Below are 16,341 nucleotides of genomic sequence, written 5' to 3'. Positions count from 1 at the left end.
ATGCTCTGAAGAACTGGTTTTGTATCACGTTCCTAAATATAAATTTAGGATGCGTGCTTTCACTACTCAATAAATTATTAACATGACAGTCCTTCCTATATAACTTAATACTAAGTTGATCATTTTCTCCTTTAAAAATAGTAACATCCAAAAAATTCACTTCACTGACAGACCAGTTTAATGTGAATTTAAGGAACTGTGAAGTCTGATTTATAAACTCAACAAAAGCCATTAATGCATCTGCTGTCCCATCCCATAAAATAAAGAGGTCATCCACAAACCTCCGAAAAAATAAAATGTTGGTCTGAAAAGGACCTTTAAGTAAATTCTCTACCTCCCATTCGGCCAATACTGCATTGACATAATGGTGCATGATGTTCCCATCACAACACCATTGCACTGCCAGTAAATGTTGTTCCTGAACATGAATATATTATTCTCCAAAACTAACTTTAAAAGTACTTGCATTTGTTGTATTTTCAACAACGTAAAATTTGAGTTTTTTTCCATCATTCTAGTGACACAACTAATTCCTGCTTCATTCGGTATTACTGTGAACAATGACACTACATCTAGTGTAGCCAAAATGCAATTTCCGGGTACCATTACCTTCTTCGAAAAATCATATAGGTCCCTGACAAAATGTTCTGTGTTCTTCAATACATGTTCAGTCTCACTAATCATTTCTGCAATGGACACTGCTCTGACATGGATGCCTGCCTGCTTACTGAATTGCTAATTCACATAATTTGCATGATTTCCAACAGCAAATGAGGTAATTAGCATTATTCAGTGGTGTCTGTGTCAGAATAGTGCTGGCAGGCTTGGCACACCCCCAGCCTTATTTACTGGATCGCTCAGTGGCTATATTAAGTGCAGAACCCGTTACACTATTCTGACATGGTGATTTGGCTTTATTGAATCCCAGCCAGTAACTATTACATTTGTAATATTTTGTAAACAACTTGCAATATCTCAGCAACCACTCAAGTTACACACATATTGTCAGTCACATTTTATTCAGCTAGCTGACAGGTTTCATATGAGGCTAAGGATTTCTGTCTGTGTTACTCAGTTGTTGAGATGTTTAGAAAAATTTGAAAAATTATCTGTATATAATTTAATATAATAAAAACAACAGTTAATATCTATTTACCTGCACTAGACAGAGGTCAAATATTAATGCAGTTGAGTTTGCCATTGTGTAAGCCTTAAGATGAAACATTTTATTTCCTTCTACATAGCATGGTTTTGGAATTATTGATGTAAATATGAACAAGCTATGTTTGATGCCTAGAGACGTCAGCAGGAGGTAACTGCAGATGCACCTGGAGGCGCCACTCAGATGTAATGAGTTAATGCTGCAATGCACTACTCAGTTACACAGTTCCTGTCCTCCTTACATAACCTACACTCTTACTTTTATTTATTTAGTTAGTTAGTTATTTTACATTTGTTTACCAGGATTATCCACTGGGCTGAGAATAATTAGCCCCTGGGGAGAAACGCTCCAACAATTTACATGACAAACATTAAAAATGTAAAAAATAAAACAATACAGAATAGGTACACATACCCTTAGCCTAAAAAACGTACTAATAATAGAGTAAAATAATATATACAAAATGTCTGAATATATGCTCATACACAGTAAGAAAAAAAAGGTAGCAGTGAAAAAATACAGCAGGTGTAAAATTGCATTTGAAACATATCAAAAATAGCAAATAATTGAAAGAGTTAATATCTTGAATAACTATATATAAGATTTTCAGATAAGAAGGTAAAATAATTCAGGGCTAGATTTGGAGTGAAAAAAAAAAACATAAGCCAGCCAATTAGGGTCTAAAAAGTGGTAAATAAGGTAAATGATAGTTAACAGCCCTGAGGCCCTTATAAGCCTGCCCAAGAGTTTAGCCCATGTTTAGACAAGTGTGCTGATGGAAAAGAAAGATTGGAAGACTGAGACAAAGTGGATGACATGTGAGCTTGGAGAGTAACAGCAGAGGTCAGAGGTAGCAAACTGGAAAAAGTGGGTGAAAGTAATATGTAGAAGCATTGTTGGGAGTTAGAGCCTAGAGTAATTGTCAGAGCAGTTTAGTTATAGACTAACAGAAGTACTGAAGAACAAATGTAGTAAAAACTGATGAGGGAGTTTGAAAGTGGAGATGGTGAGGGGGAGGGGGGTCAGGTAGGTTTCAGTGAGGGGATAAAAGGAGAAAGCAAGAGGGAGAAATTTTGAAGAAGGAATTAGAGAGAATGTTTGCGACAGAGGGTGAAAAAAGGGGGTAGTAGAGAAGGGATTGATCATCTAGGGTTGGTGCAAGAGCATAACCATTTCCTTTCATTTTTTGTGTGTGTGTGGGAGTGGCTTTATTTACTTTGCACTAATATGGAGCTTTAATTTTTTAATTATTTTGTATGTGATGGATGCATACATTCATAAATACACATTTATTTTGTTAATAACCTGTTGTGTCTGCATTGTTTATTATACATTTCTGTTATTTTTCAACTCATTTGGGGCTATGGTGAACAAGATATCTGTACACTGTAAAATGACATAAAGTGCTACAGAAAATGAAGTTATCAACCATACACTAATCAACAGAGCTCCTTCTTCTTAGAAAGAGGCATTGGTGACAGGTAGTCCTGTGACCATACCTGGGGGTAGATGTCCGTCTATGTAAATGGTGTCGGAGTTGTTGTCCATACATATCAATACACCTGACAAAAGGCCAGGGTCAGAAAAATATATGTGATATTTAGGCATGTGAAACTGGCCAGGACCATATACATACATGCATACATACATACAACTATTTCAAGCACGGGCATTAATGACCTTCTAGCCTACCAATATACAAAACCAAATGTTTCCATAATAAGCATCCAGGCTGTTCTTAAACTATCTAAACTAGCACTTGCTTTAATGTAGTTTGGTAGTCTGTTGCATGCTTCAGCTGCTCTGTCAGAGAATCAGTCATTACACTTTTTCATTTCTATAGAATCTTCTACATAAGATGTCTGGTGATTCTCTACCACTTTTTGATAACCTCAAACATTCTCAGAGGCAGTGGTCTCTAAATGCCCTATGTATCTGAATAAGATTTTCTTTTAAATATCTATAAGAGACACTGTACAAGTTGAGTCATTTTACTCTTTCAAAACTTACATCCATGGATGTTCTTAGTATATTTCTGCTGTATTCTTTCCAGTTTACTCTTGCTTGTTTTCTTATAAGGTTTCCATATTGTTATTCCATACTCAAGTTTGGGTAGGGTAGGAGCTGCTAACAAGATCCCACTGACTGAATTTGAATTCCTGTCCACTGTCAGAGACCACTGACACGTCAGCAGAAGACTCACACAGAATCATTGATGCTGGCTCTGATATGGAGGACAACACCACTGTATATACTGCAGAACTTTCAAGTATCCAATTCAGTTCAATAATTTGCACTCACTTCTTTGGTTTTAAGCTTGCCCTCATGCATTCTCCCCCAACACTAACCTGTGCCAATGATGATTACTGTGCACTGTCCTATGCACATTTTAATTGTAGTTATGGTTGCATATATGTGTGGGAAAATGAAATGCTTGACGTAGATTATTGTGCAAAGTCCACAGGTGGATACTGCAGATATCACAGTCATACAGTACTACTGATATTACTGAATGCAGGACAGATGTCTCACTTAGGGATATATAACTACTTATATGTAGGACTAAGCTGAATCAGTCCTTGTCTTGCATTGACTAAACGTTGTCACCTGCCATTTGTAAGAACAATGATTTCAGTCTCACTTCAGTAGTTATGTTAAAGGGAGTTGGATAAATGTTGACCTTACATACCTACAAACATACATTGATGCAATGTAGTTCTGTCTTGGCTGCACTTATTTATATGTATTTATTTGTTTAATCATTGTTTCCTTGTTTATTTATTAACCTGGTTAGTGGGGTTGAACAAAACCATTTTCAGTTACTTTTGCAGCCACGTGGCTTAGCCAAAATATTACAAACATATAAAATTTTATATCAACAATGATTGATAATACATGATTACATTTTAAATTTTACATAGAAGACAATCTTAAAACAAAAACCTTGAGGTTAAAACATTAACAGTGACCTTCAAGTACAAGTTGACTATGAACAGCAAAATACAGATAATAGGCGTAAATAACGTTCAGGAGGCAGGATATATATATATATATATATATATATATATATATATATATAGATATATATAGATATCTATATATATATATATATATATATATATATATATATGTATATATTTAACAAACATTGTTTTAGTTGATCAGAAAGTGCTAATATTTTAAAAATTGTTCCCTAGTTTGCAATAACAATGAAAAGGGAAGAATTAGGGTACAAATTATAACTTTCATGTAGATAACTTCTTTGCAGAGAGACAGAGAAAAATAGTAAGCAATCCTAGTAGTTTAAGGTATGTAGCTGAAGAAAATGAACTATTCTTCGCATACGTATGATTTTTTTTTACACTGACAAATTATCAGCATCAATGACTTCCATGGAAACAGTATTCTATATATTAATGTATCATATTAACAAAAATTAACAAACATTGGCAGCCAAGATGTATCCAAAACAGTCGGTAGCCTAGATGTATCCAAAACAGTTTCCATGACAAAAATGTGATTCAAATGTGATTGCCTCACACAAGTGCAAGCATAAATGAGCCAAACCTGCCCAATGCAAATAGCATTCAGGTGAAAAATCACACACACACATACACGCACACACACACACACACACACACACACACACACACACACACACACACACACACACACACACACACACACACACACACACACACACACACACACACACACATACGCAAAACAAACAAACAAAAAAAAACACTTTTGTGGGCTGCCAGGTCACCATGCATCCCTTGATGTAGGAGAGAGCTGATCACACACTCCTGATACTTTATATACCAACTCCAAAGTCACATTATTGCAAGAATGGGAATGGAGAGGAAAAAAAAATCACTAGTATACTGGCACTTCACTCCTCTGAGAAAATGACAGTCCTATACTAGTGATCACACAAATGAGACTCCATGACTACTGCTTTAAATAGAAACCTGACACTCCCAAAATGTTTAATCTGTCACATGTGCTCTTTTACCTTACTATTTCTGAATACCTTATTTTTGCCAAGATGTACTGTATACTTAATTTGTCTCTGTTACTTTGCTTGTTTTCTTTTTAAATTAAACTGGAAAGTTACTTAACTGAATTGTTTCTCTTTGTAGTGATTGCCAGATCATAGTCAAATGGGACCCTAGGCAGGGTAATGGATCAGACCTCCCTGCAAGCAGCCATTCTTGTGTCACATTACCTGTCTCTCTCCTCCAAATTACAATAATCATTGCTCAAACCTGTCAGTGAGCATATTATTTTCTTCTTTATTTTGAAATGAAGACAGATGTGGATTTCATTTCAAATGTTTAATTTATTTATCTTTTGTTGACCAGGTTAGTTCCACTATGCTAGTAGCCCCATTTCAGGGGATACATTTGATGGTATTTATACTACCAGGGGGAATCTGACTAGAGTATTGGGGAACTTTCCCTACCATTTTCAACAGCTCAGATGGGTGTAAAATATCGCATAGCACCTACCATCAACTCTGGCAGATGGGGCTTCGGTTTAACATCTCATACAAAAGTCAATGCACACAAGAGTGCAGCACCCACCTTATATTTTACTGTCAGCAATCCATCTACATGGTGTCGGAGTAGAACCCACAGTCTTCTGCACCAAAGGCAAGTATGCAACCTGTTGCACTACTAACATTACTTTCAATTTTGATAGGACAACTGCTGATAGCCATTTTCTAAATAAAACAGTTGCACACTGAAAACAGACTCACCATGAACAACAGTAAACTTATCTTCCCTTGCGAAGCCCCAAACAATATACTTCTTGTACGAATTGGCATACTCCCCCCACAGCCAAACACATTTGCCCTGCAATACACTGCCAAGTTTATTTTATTATAATTTTATTATAATATTTTTTTAAATAGGGATTTAAATTATTCTTCTTTTATGTTTCCCTTATTTATATTTCATTCCCCTCTCTCCCACCCACTAGGCGGGCCGACCAGTACAGGCCCATCCAACCCAGCCTCTCCTTGACCCATATTTTCTTTACCCACAATTTTGCCCCCTCCCACCATTGCACACACGCAGCCACCATCCCTTCTCTGGTTACCAGCCTGTAGCAACCACACCACCACACTTTGCCCACCCTCCACTCCTCCTCCCCTCGGGACACATCGTGTACATTGTCCTGACCCAAGTATCTTCAATCTTCCACACGCTGTAGTCCATGCACAAATGAATACAGCCATGCTTACCTTTGCAGACTTGAGGTTACCGCAAAGAATAACACCTAATTTTTGGGTCGTCCCGCATGGGATGAATTTATTCTTGTTAATAACAATAGACTTCACAGGTGACTTTGTTTACACCAATGGTTTTATTTTTAGGTATCGCAAAGCATATGTGGTACACAAGGTTGCCTGGTATGCACACGATACCTAATAGGAACATCTAATTCAGGTATACGGGAAATTGTACTTTTCCGTTAAATCCCTACCACACAGTTTCATGACCAGATCAGCATGTCTCGCCTTTATTTTACACAGACGTGCATATTGATCAGAGTACATGGCCACCAGTATTATATTTATGTATACCTTGTCTGACCTGATAGCAGTGTCTTTTTTAGTTATGCGGCTATTCACCTGCTTGCCAAGTGACCCACATTTAAAAAGTATCACTCACTTTTGTATAGTATTTGCAACACAACTCTACCTGCCTTAATTGTACATACTCTTGTCTTTTGATTATGCGGACTACTGATGGAAGAATGTTGTATGCTGCCAAAAGAAATATATTCATTGCTATATCCCGATATATCTATCCCAGCAGAGTGCTGCCCCCCTGACATCTCAGATGCTCAGGTAAGAGCCGCCCTCTCCAAAGCAAACAACACAGCATCAATGGGACCAGACGGTGTCCCGGCTGTCCCCCTACATGAACTCCAAGAAGAGCTAAACCCAAACATAAAACTACTGTTCAATCTCAGCCTTACTATAGGATATGTACCCAAAGAGTGGTATAGAGCAACAGTGGTCCCTCTTCACAAAGGTGGTGCCTCAACGGATCCTGGAAACTATCGCCCCATAAGCCTGACTAGCTTGGTCTGCAAAGCTATGGAAAGGATCATCATGGACCTCATAAATAAAGATATTGGGGACCTTCAGACACTGGATCCTACCCAGTTCGGCTTTGTTAAGGGAAGATCCTGCCTCTTAAACCTGGTCGATTTCTTTGAAACAGTCACCAAGGCCATTGACGAGGGGAAGGTGGTCCACACAGCCTACCTGGACCTCGCAAAAGCCTTTGATACAATACCCCACTCGGGCATTATAGATAAGCTCACCAGCTTAAATATAAACCCCTATGTCACTAGATGGGTTGCAAACTGGCTCAAGGACAGAACCACATGGTTAGAATTGCTGGAGCCATGTCAGACTCCAAACCAGTTACAAGTGGCGTCCCACAAGGCTCAGTCCTGGGACCTCTCTTGTTCGGTATATATTCCTCGGAGGTACAGGCAAACACGGAAGGACTGTGGCTGGCCAAGTTCGCAGATAACTGCAAACTGGGTGCTATTATCGACTCTCCAGCCGACACAAGCATCCTCCAAAAGGGCCTCATAGAAACAGACAACTGGTGCCAGAGCCATGGTCTCAAGCTAAACGCCAAAAAGTGTATAGTCATCCCCTGTGGCAAAAACAAAGTGCCCACAAATTACCACATAGGTGGTTATCCATTAAGTACAGAAGAAGTAATTAGGGACCTGGGGATCCAAGTTGATAGCAATCTCTCATTTGACAACCACGTGGCCAAAGTGGTTAGAAAAACATTTTATATAGCCCACCTAATCATGAAGAGATTCACATCTAGATCAGGGGAGGTCATCGTGCCTCTTTACTCATCCCGCATCAGGCCCATAATTGAGTACAATGCCCATTTTGGGATGTACCTTACCAGACACCTGCAGCAACTGGAAAGACCCCAAAGGTACCTCACCAAGAGGATCAAAGGGCTGAAACAGATGCCATATGCTGCCCGGTTAAAGAAACCCCAGCTCTACTCAGTAGCATACCGCCTGCTCAGAGGCAATCTGTGCCTGACGTATAAAGCCATGTCCAGTCCGGAATTAATGGACATGCTGCACCTCAGAAAATCCAAATCCCATCGAGCTACGCGCTGAAGGGACTTGAACCTCAGCACTGAAATAAATAGGACATGCTGGAGGGACAGATTCATAACCCAGAGACTCCCTTCACTCTGGAATAAAAATCCCAGTCCAGGTTAGGCAGAGTCCCTCATTGACTCTCTTCAAGAGGAATCTTGATGAGTGGATGAGAGATCATAGTTTTACCCTGGGTATCACTTCTGTGTCACTGTTAGACAGAGGCACAGTATCCTAACCTCGAAAAAGGGCATAGCAAAATTAATTTAAAATGGGTGGCGAAAGCCAAACACACTCTGGCTAGGCTTATAAATGCCCTAGGGCAGATAGCCTAGTATGAACCTATAAAACCCCACTGTAAAATACAAACGTGAACATGCACTCATGATGACACACTTTGAAAGGTATGCGAACAGTTAAGAACAGAAAGATGCTTGGCAGAGGTCTTTAATGCAGTAGTAGGACATGTAGTGTGAGAATTACAGAAGTGTCGTCATAGAAGTGTAACTGCAGTGGCGATTTTTCTCCTGACGAAAACAATAAACCTCACAGCAACCATCTTGAAATTTCATCACCCCTTGCAAGGACAGATGGTAAATGATATACACAAACACAATGGCCTTAAAATTAAAACCCTGGCCCATACAGTAAATGACAAAGTCAAGAGAAACAACACAGCATGCATACATCAGCACTGAATGACCTAGGCACACATTACTAATTTACACATGACGGTAGCCAGTGTCTTTGTAAACACTACAAATAAAGGATCTGCACAGCTCGCTGAGCAATAAGGTGAGACATGCTGATCTGGCAGCGAAACCGCATGGTAGGGGTTTAATAGGAAAGTACCCAGGAAACACATGTCCCTGTATACACATGTCACTACAGGTTCCACTCCTGATAACTAAATTATTGTCTAATGAAGATGCACTGCTTTAAAGTGCCTTAATCACTCTGTATCCAATGGCTTGTTTTCTGCCCAGCAACAAAATAAACAGCCTCTGCAAGGCTCAAACCCAGGACCCTGCACACCATACACAAAATTTGTTCCCACTAAGCCACTGCAAAGATACATAACCTTAATGTTTACACAAACATATCATCCAGCACAATCATTCAACAGTACAGGAAATGTAGTAATATCATACCACATAACCTCTTAATGCAAGAATTCTGGACAAAGTGTGCCAAAATGTGGGTACAAGTAGAGATATATGTCGAATATTGTTCTTACACACTTAAAATGTTGCTAATTAAACAGTTATATGTATTAAAACACATATTTTGAAAGGGTTGAAGTCTGAAACACAAATGTGTCATCATTAGTTACTGACTTCAATCCTGAGATCATCCATGTCTATTGCCAAGAGAATGGGGTACAGGCCAAATTATAAGCTAAACATGCATGGACATATGGACAAATATATATCTGTAAATGTAGACAGCTAGACAGCTCTCTCTCTCTCTCTATATATATATATACATATATATATAGGACTCACAAATAATCATATAACATCAATTGTATATAGATAGATAAATATGTTCATATGTGTGTGTGTGTGTGTGTGTGTGTGTGTGTGTGTGTGTGTGTGTGTGTGTATGTGTGTATATATATATATATATATATATATATATATATATATATATATATATAATATTTATATATATATATATATATATATATATATATTATATATATATATATATATACATATATAGGAGTTTTACATATATATATACATATATATATATATATATATATATATATATATATATATATATATATATATATATATACAGATAGAAATGTATATAGCATTTCCACATCCTGAACCACTCACTGCAACATAACTGACCATATACACTGTTAATGGGGGTGGGGCTCAGATGAGGAATACTTGGTAATTAGTGCTACGTTACCCCCCTCCACAGCCCTAACAGATATGCTGTGCAATCCAATATCCAGAACATGCAGTTCTTGACTCCAGGACCCTCCACAAAACAGCCACAATGGTTTAACAGTAAGCCAATTCACCTGTAAAATGTCAGGGCAATATCTGTAACTTATCATGCAGAAAAGTCATTCTACCGTAGGGAATGCACAATGTGGAAGGAGTATACATTACAATGGTGCAGATATGCACACACCTCTATACACTGACAAATATATTCAGGTATATATATATATATATATATATATATATATATATATATATATATATATATATATATATATATATATATATATATATATATATACATATATATATATATATATATATATATAGAGAGAGAGAGAGAGAGAGATAGCTATAGATATATGATATATATATATATGACAAAAGGTATTAGTAGCCATACATATGTAGAAGTATTGTGGAAGTACTGGGTGCAAAATATATCCCTTAGCCACAAGCTCTGTAACTGGTACCTGTGAAATGTGTAGTGTGGCAACCATTCCCACAAATGAGAATACTTACATTAAACATATACCCACTCACAATTCAAAGGACATGATACCACACACAGGTATGCATACACAGAAAACCTTTAATTTGTGTGCTATACAATAATGTATGCCATTACCTACAGCACATAGATTTTGAAATATATAATCAGCGATGAATGCAAGGCCCACACAAAACAGTACATGCAAGCAATGTGGATATATAACATACTATGCTGTCCAGGCCAAGGCCTTTAATTAGTACAGCTGTAGACAAAGGATTTGCCTTCAAGATAAGTAACAATAAACAATTACAGATATAGTTCAGCAGCCTCCAATTACACCCTGTAGTCAAGCTCCGGGGGAAATGTATTAGTTGTGGTAGTGTCAATGTATTTGTCCCATAATATTGCTCAACTTAACATCTCACAATCACACTGACTAACTGAACTGTGTGTAACACTGTAAGCTGTAGCCCACCACTGTTCCCACCTCAATGTGTCTTAACACTGATATCCATGACATGTTGTCACAGCCTAGATTGATAGCATTGAATACCACTCCCCCACAAAAGGTTGTAAAAGGGCAAAGAACACTGTGTACCACACACTGACATCTGGAATGTACAAGGGCACACATATGTTGTCCAACTGTTGCCTCCATATTTATGGACCCTGACCAACATATTTTGTGGGAGTCCACGATATGACTGGGATGATGCAGGAATGCTAGCAGTAAATAATGATAGGCCATTACCTAACAATGCCTACCTGTATCACAGCAGGACAAAGCCTGCCATATATGTGGACAACAGAGTCAGGATCAGAGGGCCATACTTGCAATATTGCTGTTACACACCCTGGAAATTGCTGGTGTTACAGGATTTGTTGCAATATACCCTTAAGCAGGAATAAAACACCAGAAACACAAATGGATGTAGCCATGAACTGATAGCACTCAACAGACAGACTGCCAGTGATATATCTAGGACAAGACCTGTATGGTGCACAGACAAAACCTAACAGACAATCCACTGGCCATCATGTGGATAGGCCCACAGTTGAGAGCTTTGCAGACAGACTGCATTCTATCCTAAACTACTATGTACTCACAAACACTCTAAGACCAGCAATATACAATGGACATAACAACACTACTCACGCTGTATGTAGGTCTGAAACCTAATACAAATGTGTAGTTGGCCTGTGTTTGCAAGTCCTGCTGTAAGAGGTATTGCTACCTGCTGTCTGTAACACTGCTGCCCACATACAGGAAGGATACCCTCCATACTGGAAAGGCTAAGGGGCAATGCCCACATGAGTCAGTATTTTATAGTACTGGGTTGCCATGACAGTGGATATCCAAAGTACTGCACAGAAGGCTGCATGCAGTTAGCAACTGGTACACACTGATTGGTGCAGAGCCCATCACCTGATCATGTGCATCACCTACAAAAGCCATGCTGCAATCTATTCAAACCAGCTCAATCCCTCTAGTGGAGAGACAGAGAGAGAGAGAGAGAGACAAAAAATATAAATAAATAAATAAACATAACAAACAACAGAAAGCTGTCACAGCTGTAAAAAAAAAAAACATTAACAGGTATGTAAAACATATGTATTTAATTGAATGTAGCATGTGGTATAAAATAATTAAGCAATAATCCACGCCTGGGTGTGGGTAATGCTGGATTTACCCACGGTTGGTGTGGTTTGGTCATGAGGGAGAAGCCCGATTGGCTAAACAAAGTCATCCGTGGGTAAATCCAGCATTACCCACACCCAGAAGTGGGTTCTTGCTATTATACAATGACATTATTTAAGAAAAAATATACTTACTTTTCTTAAATAATGGCATTGTATAATGCCTCCGTGCTGCCCTTCCACAGCTGTCTGGCATTCTGCGGCAGTTCTGATGTACTGCACATGCGTATGCTTACGCAGTACATCAGAGCTGTGGGTGGAAGCAATGGAGAAAGCAAGATCTCTGTTACTTTTTACAAAGTGTCTCGCTATGTTAAAGGAGTTTAACATAGCGAGACAGCTTTAAAAAAAGCAACAATGAATCTCCGTTGCTTTTTTTAAAGCTGTCTCGCTATGTTAAACCCATTTAACATAGCGAGACAGCTTTAAAAAAAGCAACGGATAAAGGAAGATCTCTGTTACTTTTTTAAAGCTGTCTCACTATGTTAAACTCCTTTAGCATAGTGAGACAGTTTCTAAAAAGCAATGGAAAAAAAGACATACTAATGGAAAAAGTCCAGGTAACTGGACCTTTTTCCATTAGTATAAGTCTTTGATTTACCACGTGCATGCTGACCAATCAGTGTGCATGTTTTGGAATATTAATGGGGGGGGGTCATTGTATAATAGGATATATGATGTGGAATGATTTATATGTGCCATCAGTAGTTGTTTCTGTAATGATGTTCTGCTGAACAACTGCTCTGGACAATACTATCTGTCCCTGTAGGTAGTGGGACATACCTGTCAATTGTGCAGATCAGCAATGAATGACATAGATGTAAGCCATAATATCTGTGTTTTGTATACTAGTGTGAGCAATCGCTGGTGGTGGTAGTACTGTCGTCATGATAGACACATGGGTGTCAGAGCACACCATTTGCATGACAGTCATTTTAATGTGTAATGTAGCATGCACAAATGCCATAGGTGTATAATAGGCTTACCTGCAATCTGTCACCATATATACCACCCTAATGTTAGTCTGAGTTCACATGTGACACCTGTTGCAACAAGTCAGAACAGTGCAGCTGTGAAGGAAAGAGAGTTACAGAGTGTGGACCAGATGTCTGTATGCACCCCACATATAGATAAATATACGTCTGATATATAATTAGACATGTTTGTCTACAGATATACAGACACTCATAGAGATATAGGTATATAAACAACCCACAATATATATCTACATATATCTATATATATATATATATATATATATATATGCATAGACACACGCACACACACACACATATATATATATATATATATATATATATATATATGTGTGTGTGTGTGTGTGTGTGTGTCTACACACACACACAGATATATATATATCTATATATATATATATATATATATATATATATATATATATATATATACACACACACACACACACACAAACACACACACACATAACATAATTATTCTACATACTTATACATATATATATATATATATATATATATATATATATATATATATATATATATATATATATATAATAAACTTTGATGTGTGGTGTGTAACCCATGTTGGGAACACATCACATTTGTTTGTGAAGGTGGGATTTGTATGTTGGTGAAGGCTAGTAGGCAAATTGTGGTATGTAGGTTGGGTTTGAAGACAGAAAAGACAGCATACAGGGCTGGTATATGACACGTGGTGTGTAAACACTGTGGATGGGGAGTGTTGTTTGGAATGTGTACTCCATTGAGCCCCATATGGAAGCAATGGGACCAAGGTCCCCACCCATGGATAGTCATGACAGCATCTACATGGTCATAAAGGTGCCTGGGCTGTGGGCTGTACAGGAGGAGCAAGCATGTCCACCCTGTGTATGTGTACTGCAGGTCTTCAGGTGATGTAGCACATTCACCATGTCTCTGTGGAGCTCCCTATGCAGCAGACCTTGGACCTGACTTTGTCTGACAGGGTTCTGTCTGTGTGTATTCATGGGGGGGGCACCATCTCCTGAGGTGGTTCCACCTGAAGGTAGTGCAGGACCAGTAGATGATAAGGTCCCATGGTGGGTCCCAGATGTGATGTGGCCTCGTAACATGGCCAGATGAGGTGGGAGAGGTGGTTCTGCTGGCAACTAACCCCTGCACATGCTATTGTGTCACTGTTATGGAACATATGTGGGCTATAATAGTCCATACAATCCCAGAACATGTCCAACAGCATGCATAAATATCCCTAATAACACAGAATGGCAGATGTGCAGCAATCACATAGCATCCATACCACACGCACATGTGGAACCATAGTGGCACTGACAATGGCATGCAGGTGAAATAGTCTGTAACAGACCAGCAAAGATAGTGTCCCCACAGGGAACATGGCTACAAACACATAGCACAAAGCATGGTACAAACACATAGCACAAAACGTGGTACAATACAACATATATCCCAATGGTAGGTAAGCTGTTGACATACCAATTGCATTGTGTGAATGGTTTGTTGTAGCTGATATGGTGGCGGGAGACAGAGATGTGTTTTAAGAACTATGATATCCCTGCTCTATGAGTTGCTCAGACCTGTTTCCATCTTTATTTCTTTCAGGGAAGATATCCCATGCCAGATTACAAGCTTTCAGTGCTGCAGCAACTGAGGTAATCATGACACACCTGATACAGCACTACCCACTACTTTTCGGCAGGAGAGCCCATGATCGACAGGAGAGGACCATCCTGTGGAACGATCTAGTCCACAGGGTCAATGATGTCAGCCTGCATAACTGCAGTTATGAGCAGGTCAGGTATCATTGTACTGACCTACGTCACCATGTACATCAGCGTGCAGCTGCCATATGGGGGGACCACTTCATAACAGGGGGAGCATGCTGTCCATCCACCCCTGACTCGTGTAGAGGTGCTTCTCAGCAGCCTTGTGGCACCTGCCCACCCACAGAACCAACAACTGGCAGGGAGCATTGTGGAGGTGGATACCACCAACACGCTGACTGAGGAGCGTGCAGGGAAGGCCCCAGGGCACATCATTAGACCACTGTTGTGTATACATCCACATCTGTATGGGTGGATCATGCATATCTGAGATGTCATGTATGTAGTCTGTTGCTGTGTAGTAGTAATAAACAGTTGTGCATAAGCTGAGGTATTGTGGTCTTCTACTGTTGATGTACCATAATGTTGCACCCACCCTTTATGAATGCCACAACTGTAGCCACTGACATCAACTCTCTCACACTCTTATGTAGGTCCCTCTAGGATACCACCAAGGCAGCAGCCAGTAGCCGGTGAGTATGTATTTATGTTCATGCTTGCCAACACACCGAGCATGTAATAGCTATGGGATATTCCATGCACACATCTAACACACCTGCCCATACTGCATGCTGGACATGTTCATGTTTTATTGCTGTGAAATGCACCATATCACAGTGGAGACCATGATGGGGTATCAGAAGGGCACATCAGACACATGCAAGATAACTAACATCCTGTCATTGTGAAATGTGTCCACAGGGATGAGAAGAATGCCAGGACACACAGCCTACAGTAGTGACATGTGTGAAACAACATCCTCATATGGTGTAACAATAGTAAATATACCTGTATTACAATAGCAGCTGTTACAGATCAACACTATGGCATAACATAATACTCTACTCCACATAATTAGCTGGTAGTAGGCTGTTGCACATACTGTCCCATTCTTGGGACACTGCAGACACATGTGTATGCCATAGTTGTCAAGCATCTGCATAAGGCTGGAGGTGGGGAGGGTGTGTCATCACAACACAGCAGTGCACTGCAGCAGGCATCCTACATATGCTTAGAATGTCTGTATCTG

Source organism: Protopterus annectens, chromosome 2.part1, assembly GCF_019279795.1.
Source record: "Protopterus annectens isolate FY-2018-M chromosome 2.part1, PAN1.0, whole genome shotgun sequence".
Classification (NCBI taxonomy): Eukaryota; Metazoa; Chordata; order Ceratodontiformes; family Protopteridae; genus Protopterus; species Protopterus annectens.
This window is presented reverse-complemented; position numbering follows the sequence as displayed.